Consider the following 16,384-nt stretch of genomic DNA (forward strand, 5'->3'; position numbering starts at 1 on the left):
ACTACTGATTTTGTTTATTTGTTTACTTCTCTGATACCCTTTCTGGACCAAGACTCCCTGAGGGTAAGGCTGGTGTCCCTTCCCTCCGTGTAGCCACACAGCCCAACGTGGAGCTCGGCACATAGGTGCCTGTGGGATGCATGAATGCCAAGCTGTAGGAAGCATCTCTGTGGAGTTGCCGTCTGGTTATGTCTGAGACTTTGCAGTGAATGACAATGTCTTGTGTTAACAAGGGTGTACCACAGGACAGTAGCTCAGCATGCCTCCTGGACAAACCGACCTGAGTCGGACTTCACCTCTGCCATTTTTTCAATCTGAGTGAGGCTCTCCACGAATACTTCCCTGATGACCATGCATTACTCTTACCTATAAAATTATAATAGCACTTAACCTCACAGGGTTGCTGAGAGGATTAATTCAGCTAATGTGTCCTGGACCCTGAGCGCATTGCCTGGGACATAGTATGTTTTTCATTTACGTAAGTTATCTTATTAACATTAAATACAGCTTGCCAATGACAGGTGGAAGGCTGCTCAAGATGTCAGCATGACATTGGCTTTATGTTTCAAAACACAGAGGCTGAATAATAACTGCTTTATTTTGGAGTCTAAAATAATACCAACATGATTCTCTTTTGGGGTGGGCATAATGTTTTTATTTTGACATATGACACACATACAGAAGAATGCAAAAACATTCAAATACACAGTGTAATATGTAGCAAATATGCTGGTATCCAATGTCCAAGATATAAAATGAAATACTGATTGCTCCTCTGAAGCCTCCACTGTGTCCCTTCCTAATTGAAACCCTCTTTCTCTTTTTAGACGTAACCACTGCCCCGATTCTTACAGCAATTCTGACCTGGCTCTCATGGTTTTTCTTTAAAGTTTCATGCTTATGAAGTATCGTTTTCTCTGTTTTCAATTTTATGTCAGAATATATATCAGAAGAATATACTGTATACATTCTTCGCTGCTCTGCTTCTTTTGATCAATCTTGTGGTTGTAGGGTACTTCCACCAAAACGAGCTCTAACTTTTTTTTATGTTATAAGAATTTCAGTGTGATAATGTACATACCACAATTTATTCATCCACTTAATGGTATGGCCATTTTAAAACTTAAATGGAAAATTTAAGACTATTATCAAAATTTTGCTTAGAACATTCTTATGCATATCTTCTGATATGCAAATGCATGTATTTCTCCAGGGATATACCCAGAAATGGGACTGTTGTATCATGAGTTATGTGTAGCTCCAATTTAATTAGAAAATGCAGGGCAGTTTGGGTGGCTCAGCGGTTTAGCGCTGCCTTCAGCCCAGGGCGTGATCCTGGAGACCCGGGATCGAATCCCACGTCGGGCTCCCTGCATGGAGCCTGCTTCTCCCTCTGCCTGTGTCTCTGCCTCTCTCTCTCTCTCTCTCTCATGAATAAATAAATAAAATCTCTTTTAAAAATGCAAACTATATCCCAAAGTAATTATACTAATTTCTACTCCCACCAACAGTGCATGACAGCTCTCATTCTTCTACATCTCAGCCAACACTTGTTTTTATCAGATTTTTTATTTGCCACTCTGGTGTGTGTGACGTTGGCTTTCTGTTTATGATGATTTAACTTGTACTGCCTGGTAATTGGTGAACTTAAACATCTTTGCTTATTCTTATTAGTTGTTTGGATTTCATTTTGGTGAAGCACTTATTCAAATCTTTTTCTCATTTTTTAATTGGGTTATCTCTTTTTTTTTTCTGATGGGCTTGTGGATGGAGATACAAGTTCTTTGTGGATTATGTGTTGCAAATATCATCTCATTCTGTGGCTGATATTTATTTCCACACTCTTTAAAATGGTGTCTTTTCATGAGCTTAATTACTTTAATGTCATTACAATCTTTTCTTTCTCTATCATATTTTTAAATACTGCCCAATGCCCTGAATATATTTCTAAATATGTAAACATTTAAAATTTTCTTCTTTCACATTTAAGGTTACCACCCACTTGAAGTTGATTTTTGTATGTGGTGTGAGGAAGGGGTCTTTTTTCATTGTTCCCACTTAGATACCTAGTTATCTTAGCATCAGTTAATAAGAAGTCATTTCCTCAATTGCTCTAAAACATTTCCTTTGTCATACACGTGTATATCAATATATACACGAATCTGTCTTAGGTACCCCTATTCTCTTCCCTTGGTCTATTTATCTGTAACAATACTACACAGTCATAATTGCCACAGCCTCACAAGTTTTAGTATTTGGCAAAATAAATCATCTTCCCTTGTTATCCTACTCTAGGAGTGTCTCAAACATTCTTGGGATTTTTAAAATTTCTTCATAAACGTTAATATCACTGGTCAATATGAAGATGAAAATCAGTCTATTGAGATTTTTCTTAGTATTGTATTGAATATAGTTTGAATTGGGAAAAGTTCAAATATTTAGTATATTGACTTCTAATCCCTTTATGTGGCATATCACCTCATTTATTTAGATTTTCCTCAATATGTCCCAATAAAGTTTTATAATTTTTATAGAGTATTTGTGTATTCTTTTCCTAGATTTTTCACTAATATGAAAGTTTTTTTTCCCTTTTACTGTGAATCATCAAGTCAGGTGTAATAGCTTTCATTTATTGGGCCCTACTGTTTTTCAAATATCATATTAGCCACTTTAAATATGCTGTATGATTTAATCCTCACAATAACCTTATTAGGAACTCTTTTTGTTATACCCATTTCACTTATGAACATACTGATGCTCATAGATACTTCTCCTAAGTTCTTACAGTTAATTATCCAAGAAGAATTTGAATTCAGGCCTATCTGATTCCCAAGTCATGCTGTGCTAACTCAATGGGAGACATGCTTTCAAGGAAGTGAATACATGCAGACATATTTTGGTGGGGATGAGGCTGGAAAGATTGGTGATGTGGGACACTAGCCAGGAAGGGTGTAAGGAAGGGAGGGATCCCAAGTACTCAAGAAATTGAAGCAAGATGTTGAGGTGAATGATGATGGTAGATGACATAAAGTAGGGAGGTGCTGAAAACAAATATCCCTTCAGTGACTATTTTTCTTAAGGCAAAGAGGAGGAGTCCATCAAATAGCCTGGGAGCTGTTAGGTGTCAGGTTTGCTTTAGTGGCATCACCCCTAGACACATAGAGGCCATATTACTAGCTTATGTTATTCACTTGCTATTTCTAAACTGAGTTTTATTGCCTAATTTCCCAGTCTCTTTCAACTAGTACCTTTCATTTGGATTTTAACCTTGGCACATTTCCTCTAATACTTTGGCTGTTTGCGCAAGCCAATTTTCAGGCTTATTTTGGGAAAACACAGGACATGTGAGAACATACCTTGCTCATATAGAAGATTTTATGAACAAAAATTATTTGACATAGTTCCTAACCATCAATCTGTATTACTTTTAAAATACAATCAAGAGTGTAACTGCCCAAGAACTCAAAGAAGCAGGATAAGAGTACAGATGGTCCAAGATTCTTAATGTCTGCCACTAGACCTCAAAATGATCCTATTTAATGGTGTTGATGAGCTTGCCTCTTGAATTCTTCAGAAAATGCATGTTGCATTGCAGTTGATTTTGAAGAGAGATATCTGTGCTAGGTGAGCAGCCATTAAGTGCAGCTTTGGAATAATTGGCCTTCCTCCATTGTTCAGTTTATAATAGCTGCAATAACTCAGACTGCTAAAATAGATCCAATTATGTAGAAAAATATTAAAGAAACAGCAAGCATTTCCTTAGCTACCATACCTTGCCTAGAAGGTAAGCAAGGATTTATTTTCTGTTAGTTTGTGATCATACATAAATTTAAGGTCCAATAAAAATATAGAAGTCCAGAAATAGAAATACAGAAGAAAACCCTACTTAGCACAGATTCAGACAATACTGAAAATAACAAAAGCTAGAGTACAATGAGATATTGCAAGGCTATAAGAAGTAGAGGGCTTGATCTCTATTTTTAACTTGAAAAATTGGACACAATATTTAATGCAGTATAAATCTGTTTCAGAAAAAAAAATTGTAGGACACATTTATATATATGCGTCTTGTGAAAATACATAAAATTTTAAATGAAAATAAATTAGTGGGGCACCTGGGTGGGTCAGTTGGTTAAGCATCCGACTCTTGATTTCAGCTCAGGTCATGATCTCAGGGTCATGAGATCAAGCCCTGCATCTGGTTCTGCACGGAGCTTAGAGCCTCCTTAAGATTCTCTTTTTCTCGCCCTCTGCTCCTCCCCCACTAATGTGTGTACTCTTTCAAAAAAAAAAAAAAAGAAGAAGAGAAAGAAACTAGTAAAATAAATTCATATATATGCATTTTATTTTATGATAAATACGTATTATCTGAGATAAAGGCTAGTAAACAACAAAGTAAATTCGAGCATTAATGTATTTTGTAAATTACTTAATTGTTTTAAAGTAAAACAAGCTTCTTGCTCCATTTTGGTCAATTTTAGTATCTTCTTTCATGAGCCATTTCTAATTTCATTTGTTAGTTGTTCCATTCCAATTTGGGGAAAATTGTTAGATTCTTTTGACTATCCATTGCTCTTTAACTTTAAGCTGGTCCCATCTTAAGATTTTTGTTTAAAATGTTTTTAAAAATAATTTTTTAGTAAATGGGAAGATATTGTTTTTTAGAGAAATGTTGTTGTTCACGGTTAAGTCCTCAAGACAGTTCCTTAAAAACCAACCAACTAACAAAATGACCCATTTCTCACAAACTATTGCTAGAGTTTAGTTACAGTAAGCTTTCTTACAGTTATATCATGAGAAATAAATTCTGTTTCAAGCTGAGGTGTCAGAAATGCACTTTATTCCCATGCTGAGGTGGGATGAGACCATCCTCTTCATTTGTCCATTCTCCCATCTGAGGTCAGCCCGTGGTGAGAGCTTCTCCAGCCCAGGACACATGGAAGCTTCTGTAAGTGTGGAGGCTAGGGGAGGCAAGACTAATGGCGAGACAGGCAGGAAATGAGGAAATGAGGCAATGCCTTAGGTCAACGTTTGGGGGAAGAGATACAGAGTTTCAGGGTCAATTTTCTGGGTCAAGTCTTTCTCTTTACTATTATGACTTTGACCAATGCCTTGTTTCTAATACTGTTCACCAGCAGTAGCCAACCAGAATCTTTCCTCCTTCCCACTACCTGTTGCCTCCACCCAAGATGATGTTTCCTCCCTAACCAAGCATGAACAAAATCAATCTACCAGGTTCTCCCTTTTAGCCCTCAGGTAAGGACACAGCCCCTTGAGGAGTTCTCAGAGCTTCAAACACTGGTGGTGATTGAGACACCTGGGTGGTAAAGTGATTCCCTTTTTTCTCTTTGTCTTCTGCTGCTTCCCCCTAGAACATGGAAAGGGAAATTTGGTCTGCACAGATCTGTTACAATGAGTCTTGCACATAGAATAAGAGTTCTCACATCATATAGGGTCTATAAAAAAGCTTTCTGGGCCTTTTTTTTTTTTCTTCACTGAAGGAGGTAATAGCTGCCCCTTACAGGAATTCATGGAAGATGAATAAGGTTAATATGGGTAAAAGTACTTAGCACAGTGCTTGGCACACAGTAGTCTTTAATAAATTATCTTTTCCCCTTATGGGAATTTCGAAGTTTGGTCAAATGAGGAAAGCAGTTACTTTCACAAAGCCAACAACCCCTTGGCAGGTTTAATTTGAAAATTAACATACAGTATGTATTTTGCAGATCCCACTAACAGAGGTTGTCAAATAGTGGGTCCACTGAATTAATTACACTTGACATCTTTAACAAGTAAGCACAGATGGCAATTTGTAGTCAATGGTAATCTCAGATCAAACTATTTTAGCATCAAAATTTGACTTATTATGAATTAATCTTCTCAGTTTTGAATTTGCTTCTGTGTAGGAATATTTGCTCATGAATTCTTTGAATACAAATAAATCCCAAAAGCTAACGCATAATTTTTGCAGTTAACAATAGGACAAAAGTAAGCTAATCTTTTTGCCATAAAGGGCATTGTTTTAGGGGGAAAGTTCATAATATGGGAAAAATTATGCGATAAATGATGTTGTCAAGTCATATTTTTCATGCCATTACTCTTTGTTTCACGTTGCAGCAGAAACAAAATGAAACTAACAGTTTCAGGGGAAATTCTCATGGGAGTTAGAAGTTCTGGTTTGTATCACTTCTGAGTACATCAATTTTTGTCACTGCAAAATGGAAAGCCACTGTGAGGGGGTATCTTAAACATGGAGTGGGAATGGGATAGGAGGAACCAAGCAAAAATAGAACAAAGCAAGATATGAATGCCAGGTCATCTTGCGTTTAAATTCCAGCTCACCGCTTACCAGCTCCATGACAGTGGACAACCTAAATTCTGCAAATCATAATTTTTTTCATCTGTAAAAGGGGAATAATATCTGCATCACAGGGCTATCATGAGGATTAGGTAAAGCAATCTGTGTGCCTTAGTGGTTTCTGGCATTTAGGCGCTTAACAATGTTCGTTTGTTTTAAGATTCATTTATTTCAGAGACAGAGAGAGGCTGTGTGAGTGGGGGGAGGGGCAGAGGAAGAGGGAGAAACTCAAGCAGCATCTCTGCTGAGCTGGACATGGGGCTAGATTCCAGCACCCCGAGATCACCACCTGAGTCGAAACCAAGAGTCAGATGCTTAACCAACTGCACCAGCCAGGCACCCCAGGCGCTTAACAATGTTAAACCTGTCCTCTGACTTCCAAACCCCACCTTACCCAGATAAAAAAATATGGATAGCATGCCTAGAGTATTTTAATTTACTTTGTAGTAAGAACATATTGCTATAGTGTTTACTATCTACCAGGTACTATCCTAAGCACTTCACAAATAACTCATTTCATTCTAAGAACTTGTTTTGTGAAAAACCTATTATAATTTCTGAACAGTGCCGTTGTTATCTCTCTTTTACAGATGAAGAAACTGAGGCCCAGAGAGGGAACAACCTGCCCAATTGACACCACAGTTGAGTGGAGGGGCCAGGTTCAAAGCCTGGCCCTCCGTTTGCATTTCAGTTCTACGCATGCTGTTTTTCATGATAACAAAAGAAAAAGTTCAACACATTCTTCATTGTCAGAATTTCATTACCGAGGGTGAAATATAATACAAAAGTTATCAAAGGAATGTTCATATACAAAAAATTATTAAAAATAAAATAGTGTTAAATACGCAAAAAAAAAAAAAAAAAAAAAAAGTGTGCCTTAAAGAGTCTGTGGGGCAATGGGAGAAAGTGAAGTAGAAAAAAAAAAAAGTGAAGTAGAGGGGAGAAGACAAGGTGTCATGGTGGAGGCGTGTGGTAGCATAGCAGCAGAGAGAGAATACTAAGGCCAAGGCTGGGGTATCATTGACCAAACTCTTCCCAACCTAAATAGTGCTTTCTTACCCCTCAGGTGAGCAGAAGTTGTGGTTGTGGCAGAGCTTGTCCCCAATTTGTAGAAAACAGTACCGTTGACCCTGGGGAGCCACAGCTTCTCCTGAGTCATGAATATTTCTTGAAAATAACAGAGCTCTGATTCCCTAGGGTCATTAACTGAGTTACTGCTGAGTTACGAAAGATAACTGCAGAGTTTTGTAGTGGACACTCCCTCCAGGACCAAGGGCTGGGTGATCTGCTGGCTTCTGCTCTCAGGCCCCTTGGCAATGGCAGCAGCTAACAAGCCACCTCGCCCTTCAGGACAGATCAATCCAATGACTGACCAACATAGTGTGAAGGGACAGTGCCCTGGCTCCAACTGGCTCAACACTGAAGGATCACCCCAATATCAAAGTTTTACAAACCAGCTTCTCCATTGCTGCCGTTACTTCTCTTCCAAGGAGATTGATTCCAAGTGCTCTTAGAAGCATCCTGTAAGCTACTTTCTATGGTCAAATCTATTCCCCAAGACACTTGACTTGCAACAAATTTCTTCTCATGCCCTATTGTTTATTTATGTATTAATATCTATTTATCTATCATCTATCTATCCATTTATCTCTCTACCCGATAACCTCAACAGTCATCCTAGCTTTAGCAGATTTCCAGTTTCTTCTTTCCACCCAAGCAAGAGACCATTGATGGAACTGATTAATTTGGCCATGTAGAAATGACAGTGGAGGCCCCTTCAGGCTTGGGTCACACTTTGTAATCCTCACTGATAGAGGTGTTCAATGAATATCTCCTAAGACTGACACACATGAAGACACAGATGTGATACCACAGGCCTGACTATCTGTGGGCTGGAGATTTCCCCAAATGCCAAAAAATACCCTTTAAAAAAACATTTTCACTGGAGAAAAAGCTAGTTTTATTCCCAAATAATACTAGAATCATAGGGATGGGCTTAGGAAGTAAAATACTTTTTTATTCTAGTGAATTGGTGTGTATGTGTGTGTGTGCATTTGATTTGTTTGTTGTTGTTGTTTTGCTTTGTCGTAGGTAGTGAAGTGCTGCACAGACTTTATAGGCATGTCTTTGAAACAAGGCTGACCAAATTTCAGGCCTGCACATTTCTGGGTTCAATGATCAAATGGAGCACTGCTATTTTAAGAAGTGATTAAGAGCAGCTTTTTATAGACCCAAAATTTAATCGACATTTTTCTTTCTTTTGTCAATTGTTCTCTGACAAGTGAATTCATTTCCAAGTACATTAGGCTGAATGAGATTCCACAGGTCCATGAATGTCTTTCCAGATTCCACCTCAACAAGGGTGACAGTGTGGTCATCCAGACTAGAAAGTCCTCTTTGGGAAAACCTGCTGGAAAAACTGAAAGCTGACTAAGGTCCTGCCAGGAAGCTGGTCAGAGGCCACGGCCTGAAAATCCAAACAAATGAAGCCCTGATCCAATCTGCTCCCTCTAAGGACAGTCGAAAGACAGGAGATCTCTTTTAAAGTTCAAGTTGTTGATCTATTGACAATAGAGCCATCCTGTGCTTCCCTATACTCTGCCCTGCACCTTTTCCACTTGGTTGCTTGTTAAATGAGCAAAAGCACTAATGAAAACTGACGTAGCTCCTTTTCAGGAGCAGGCCTGACCAGTATAAAAGGGCCATGATCTACCTGGAAAATTCCTAAGAGTGCTATAACAGGGTGTGGCAAAGCATATGAGACATGAAATGCAGTAGTCACCTTCAAAACAAATATAAGGCAATGGATTATGACAGATATGAATTCCTTTCTTGTTCAATAGATCTAAAGAAATCAATGCATAGAAACTGACCTTAAGACTGATCCTAGATCAGGATCCTGATTCTTAAAACACAAAAGTATTATTTTTCCATTAAGAAAACAGTATATATGTCTAGTACTTTGATAAAAAAAAAAAACTCTCGTGCACCAAATTTCTTATAAAAAAATATGTATAGGGGTGGATTATCCAGTTTTCACAGAACTTGTCCTCTCTCTTGCATGTGGTTGGGGGAGGAGAGTGGACACAGGATCCCCTTTCTAGTTGCAGAGAGTGTCATCAAGGAGTGGAGATAGAGTGGGATGGGGAACTGGTCCATTACACACCAGGCTGTTGGAAGGTGGCCCAGAGCTGACCATGGGCATATCAGTACAAATTTGCCCCTGCTGAAGAACCCAAAAATTTCTTTCATAGTCTTGAACCTTCAAGAAACTTGACTGCAGGAATCAGCATTCTCAAAATCTCTCTGGTAGAAGACTCCACATTTGAAAAGCTTAAACTTGTCTCTTTCTTTCCATTTTCACTGTCTAGCATATCCCAAAGCATGGTCCAAGGAATGTTAAAAGTAAATGATCCGATAAAATCTTCCATGGTCAAGTGCATTTGAGGAAAAAAATGGGTTTGAGGAAAGCACAGATTTCCTACTGCAAAGGGCCACAAATTACAACATGCTAATATGCATTGTGACTCTCCAAAGAAGAAATAAAGCATGTGCTGTGTCCCAGCTTTATATGACCATTTAACTTCCTGTTTCCAAAGAACAACTTGGGGGGTTAGTGTCCCAAAGAATATACTTTGATAAATTTTATAATCGTTTTGGGAAATCTTATTTAAAAATCTTATAGTTCTTTCCCAGGATGCTCATTTTGTATCCATATTTAAGAATTCTTGGTTTAAACATGTCATATATGTATTCTTTTATTTGACAGCATGTTGGTAAATTTTAAAGAAATCTAAGTAATGTATGTGCATTCTTAACAAACCTAGTATTTTAAGAAAAGGACAATTTTGTGTGCTCAAAGGCAATACATTTTTAAGGTTTCTGGAACCTTCAGTAGAAGGTTTCAAATAGATAATAGGCAACATTAGCATAGTTTTAAGGCTTTGAGTCAAAGACACCCATTTATAGACAGCAAATTAGTTAATTCTTACTAACGTCTCATCGCTGTGATGGAAAGGAATACCCAAGTTACTTGATCTCTGGGAGCCAAAGCACACTCTATTTGATGAAGCATCTTTGATCTGCAGCCTCTGATAATGCCTATCAACTGCCAGCAGCCAACTTTGATACCCTGCTAAAGGGAGACATAAGCCGCTTTAACTTGAAAAGGATCAGAAACAATTACAAAATCGAATGAGGTGTTACTGACATGGCAGGAAGATGTGCATGAAGAAGCGAAATACCAGCAGCATGCGTTAATCAACCTGCAATGCCAGCAAGACTCCCCCTGAACTCATGCAACGAAACCAAACAAATATCATCGCAAACAAGAAGACAGCTGGTGTGCAGAAATTACTTAGCTAATCTCGATACCACAGTTCCATAATCCTTAAAATGAGAGATGGTTTGTTATAAAAATTAAGGATAACGTACATAAAGCACCCAGCTCGGTGACTGGCACACAGTTGACAATTAGTATATAGTACTATTTATTATTATTTGGACATAAAAGGGTGAATGAGCGGACTCTGTCAAAATTCTAGTAAGTTGCTAAAACTGCCAACAGTCTCAAGACTACATCAGCATGTTTTGAAACCATAAACACTAGAAACTAGTCAATGAACATGCAGATATCACTCAAAAGAGAGGGATGGAGGAAGTTACAGATGGCATTTCCATCCAAGAATCCATGAGATTACTTTTTTCCGAGGAGGATTCCGTTTTTGCTGTCTTCTGTGTTGTCCTCAAGAGGGCTGACAGTTGTTAGTGAAGTTTCCTGAGACTGGTGATTCATACAGAGATCACCACCAAACAGTAAAACAAAGCAAATGCGTGAAGATGCATCTTTGATTTGCAGATTGTCCATTGCAAACTGCCTGGGAAGAAGTCAGCATGAAAATCTCATCCCACAGCATCGGGTAAAGAATCTTGGTTTCAGACACCCCAAGAGATGCCATAGAAATAGATTCTGAGGAGCTCCTACTGATCACCTCATCTTACATCTTTATATATTCTCCACCCTTAAGTGACCATCGTCACAAATAAAGCATTAGGCTCTGCCCCCACGTAGAGCACATTGAGCTATTTAAGGACAAACCCCTGCTTTAGTTTCTGCTGCCATGGAGACTCTTATGCGTTTTTCACCCTTAAGGCAGATGGGGTATTGAGTTGGGGAAAAAAAAAAAAAGGATTATTTGCTTCACACTAAATTTCCGTTTTTATCCTCAGGGTTTCTCTTTTGATACAAAAGCGTCTGGGTTTTTGCTGAATTCGGGCGAGGATCATTTTCCCTCGGTGGCACATTTATACTAATCCTTGGCCGTTCATGTATCTCAACATCTACTTGATGGACAACACATTCCTGTAACTGTAAAATATTCTGTCCCCTTGGGACACCAGTTGTCTCCATACCGGAAGACTTGACCTTCATTTCAGCAGGGAACTGGAAGAAATGTCATTTTCTTTTGGTCTGTTAAACAATATGACATCTTGTTTTGTCTCGGCCTCTGGCTTCAGCCCATCCCACACCCCTCAGAATCACCCACTCTTGAAGATATTGCCTTAGACTTTCTTCTTTCCTTTCTAAAAATCAGTGGTGGATAATGATGCTGAATGTTGTCAAATTCCTTCTAGAAATAAAATACTGGTTTTTGACAAGTGAAGGGGGCTCAGTCCTAACCTGAGGATCCCATATGATGAAGGAAGCCTCTCTGCAAAGCTAGCATATCCTTGCAATAAGAACATGCCTCTCTGGAAAGCAGCCACTCTGCTTTAGTCAGGAGTGAGCCTGATAATAGAAGAATATAACTGAAGTTGACACATTCTCATTAGAGTGGCTGAAACAAAAGCACATATGGATCTTTCTGAATCATTGAACACACACTGCTTGATAAATTATATTCTCATTTTCAGAGGCTCCGTCTCAGAATGCCTTAGCAGGTAATAGGCCTCCATAGCTCCAGGTTGCTACTTTTCACCACCCATAAGTGGATTCAGCGGGTGGGTGGAAAGGGATCAGGAAAAGGTAACTATCAGCTACTGACAAGTTTGTCTTTGACAAGGCTTAGTTAAGTGAACTCCAACATCCTACTTCAAGACATGGCTACCTTTTCCAGAACTACCACTCGCTAAGAAAGAAGAAGAATTCAACCAATGTTGAAAGGGTTGGAAAGAGTGCCATTAATCTTCTTTGAAATTATGCCCCTTTGACTCTGTTCCTTGAGAAGTGTTGGCGATTACATCATTCTCCTTTGGGGTACTTAGTTGAGGAAGGTGTCCTGAGAGAAATTTGATGCAGGAAAGAAGGTCAGATGTTAGAAAGGCCGCTCCCACCCTCAAATAAATGCTTCTGTGCTTTGGTTCACTTGACTATCTTGAGGTCCAAATCTCTGAAAGAGCCTGGGTCAATGAGGATTGCTTTCTTAACAATAGAAACCTACTCTGAGTGACGGAAGCAGAAAACCAATGTGTCAGAAGCACATTAAGTAGCTCCCAAAATCGTCTAGCAAGGCCAGAAATCCAGGCCCAGAAATTCATATGGGTCCCTCTTCCCAGCTCTGGACACTGAGCATGGCCAAGGTGCCAGTGCTGTTGGGAACTGGAAATGTCCTGCTTTTTATGTGCCAGTTGCTCTTAATTCAAAGTTCCAATGAGAGTATGTGATTGGTCCTCATTGTCTCAAATTTTGCTGGTGGGAGTGGGGTGGAGACAAGTACCTGGCTTATTTCAGCATCTTTGGTGTGAAGTGAGTAAGTGAGTTCAGGTGTTCAATAGCATTTCTCAAAAAAAGAAAAGAAGAGGAGAAGGAATCTAGACACATGTTTACTCATTTGAGAATCTCTCAACATTTCTGACAAAATGCAGACTAAACCACTTTCTGTAGAAAAAGGACCACTGTCCTCACCTTCAACCCCTCAAATTCTGCATTGCTCTTACTAAGCAAACACAGTATGAAGAAAAAAAAAAAACCCCACTGGTAATTCAGATATAGGAGTTAAGCCTAGTCTCCCAACTCCCCAGGGAATAAGTGCCCTATGCATTTATCCAGATTTCTCTGCCATACTGAAGTTTCACATTGCATTTTTTTCTAAACTGAAGGTTATTTTAAAATAAGACTGTCTGAACTACTTAAAAAAGAAAAAGAGGGAAAATTAAAAGCTATTTGTGATTTTTTGAAGAGCAATAATGAAAGTAACCTCAAATTTGCATTTTTTCTTCTACATGAAAAAAACCCGCCTCTAAGAATCTTAATTTCTCATTTCTCAGAACAGCTTTTAATTTTGTTTTTCATCTCATTGGCATACTCTAATGGGAGCCCTACAGGAAAAGATAACAAAAACAAAGCTAAAAATATGTTTTAGAATCATGACACAGAAAATGTTACTGTTTTTTTTTTTTTTAAGTAGTAGAATGGATACTATTCTGATTATAGAATCTGCAGAAAGAGAAATAATCTTATACAAACAAAACAGAAAATATCTCCATGGTCTTTTTTTAAGTGTATGCCATTGCCAAATCCCCTGAGAAATGGAATCCCTGCTGGTCTTGCTTCCAGATGGCCGATAAACTCCATGACCCCTGAAATTCCTTATAGTGAGCCTCAGACATGAGTTGTTAACTAATGCAACACATGGCCAGGCTCCCTCATGGAAGCAAACAGAAAACTGGGAAAATTCCAGGGGACTCATCCTTAACACTTCCCTTCAGTGGCTGCAAAAAGTAAGCTCATTTGAATTAATTGCTTTCCTTTACTTGTGGAGATCTATTCAGGAAGAATTCCTTTATAACCCCAGGATAAATGTTTAATTTTTGCTTTGCCAGTAGTAGTGTTTTGGATTTGGGGAGGGAGAATATACTCATGTATCACAAGTGTAATTAAACATTGGCTTTTGGGGCACCTGGGTGGCTCAGTGGTTGAGTGTCTGCCTTTGGCTCAGGGTGTGATCATGGGGTCCTGGGATCGAGTCCTACATCGGACTCCCCACAGGGAGCCTGCTTCTCCCTCTGTCCATGTCTCTGCCTCTCTGTGTCTCTCATGAATAAATAAATAAAATCTTAAAAAAAGCATTGGTTTTTAAATGGTAAGAGTTACATAATTTAGATTGTCTTTGCAGTAGTTAAGTAAGGCAGATATGTCTGAATTGCCTGTGTTGTGATGGTTATATTGATTATTGATGATAAGAATAAGCAATCTGATGAGTCTGTGTGTTGCTCTAATGCAAGTGTAACTGTTGGTTCTTTGAAACACTGTTCCAATTTGGGAGCTTTTTTGGAAGTGTGATTATCACTTAATCTACCTCCTACAGCACTCACAAGTTGACTACATCTATGGATTAAGTCCACCTGATCCAGATACTGTCCTTAATAAAAACTGAAGAGAGTCTTCAAATAAAAATATATAAAAGTTTGGTTTGAAAGTAATTAAACCTATTTATTTTGCCACAAAGATAGGCAGCAAATTACAAATAATTTAAGTAAAAGTCCAGCCTGTTTGTGCGATTAGCTACCCATCTGTTCTCTCTTGGTTAAGACCTTGGCCGAGAACAATGGAGCCAGAATGCTGTCCTCACTGCCCTATTTCGTTGTCTGTTCCCCCTTCTCCATCTTCAACTCACATTCTTTAATCATGTGCTCCTCACTGAGAAGTGCTGGTTTGGTGACTTTCTGGCACTGTCATTAATATGTCATTGCAAAGAGTTTTGTCTCATTATCGGCAGCTACCCAAAGTCTAGCCCTAAGAGTGACATCTCGTGTCTTAAGCATTCTTTTTTTTTTAATAATAAATTTATTTTTATTGGTGTTCAATTTGCCAACATACAGAATAACAGCCAGTGCTCATCCCGTCAAGTGCCCCCCTAAGTGCCCGTCACCCAGTCACCCCCACCCCCCACCCTCCTCCCCTTCCACCACCCCTAGTTCGTTTCCCAGAGTTAGGAGTCTCTCATGTTCTGTCTCCCTTTCTGATATTTCCTACCCATTTCTTCTCCCTTCTGTCTTAAGCATTCTTGATATTATTAATGGCTGTCGCACAAATCTGTACACTGCACAAACTGCAGAGGCTATGGCTTTTCTTAGGATTTTTGGACAGGAGAGCAATGCATTGTCATACCTAAAAGATTTTGGTTTCAGATGAATTATGTAATTTCTCAGAGCGTCAGAAATGTGAAGTCTGTTACTGTGATTGGCACCCATGGAATGATAGCTGTAACTGTTATTTTAGCAGAATATCCCTTCATGCAGAAGTGGGAATAAGCTAATGGAAATGTAAGGGTTTAGCTGAAAAATAAATATTGCCCTGATAAATTGCTGCCTATAGAATATTTTCTATTATCCAAAACCATTTTTCTTTTCTTTTCTTTTTTTCTGTTTTCTTTTTTTTTTTTTAAGATTTTATTCATTTATTTGAGAGAGAGAGAGCGCATGGGTGCATGTGTAGGGAGGGAGGTGGAAGGCAGAGGGAGAAGGAGAAGCAGATTCCCCAGCTGAGCAGGGAACCTAATGCAGGGCTCATTTCCAGGATGCTGGGATCATGACCTGAGCCGAAGGCAGACACTTAACTGACTGAGCCACCTAAACACCCCTTTTTTCTTTCAGTTTTTTTATTTTTGGCCCCTTTTTTCTTTCTTTCTTTCTTTTTTTTTTTTAAGAGAGAGCGCATGTGAGTGGAGGAGGAGTGGCCGAGGTCTCCCACAGAGAGAGAGAATTCCAAGCTGGATCCGTGCCCTGCATAAAGCCTGATGCAGGGCTCTATCCCACAACCCTGATAACAGGACCTGAGCCCAAATCAAGAGTTGGAGGTTTAACCAACTAAGCTACCCAGGTGCCCCTTTTATGGTTTTTATTATGGAAATTTTCAAATAGTCAAAGATAGAGAGTATAATGTAATAAACCTACACATACCTAACTTCAGCCATAATGAACATTGTGCTATATATGCTTCATTCCCTCCATCCCTGTTATGTTTCTTTTTTAAAAATAGAGAGGGAGGCCTTGTTAGTTAGAAATACATACTATAGTGTTAGATAT

The sequence above is a fragment of the Canis lupus genome, chromosome 2 (assembly GCF_003254725.2).
Source record: "Canis lupus dingo isolate Sandy chromosome 2, ASM325472v2, whole genome shotgun sequence".
In the NCBI taxonomy this organism is placed as follows: domain Eukaryota; kingdom Metazoa; phylum Chordata; class Mammalia; order Carnivora; family Canidae; genus Canis; species Canis lupus.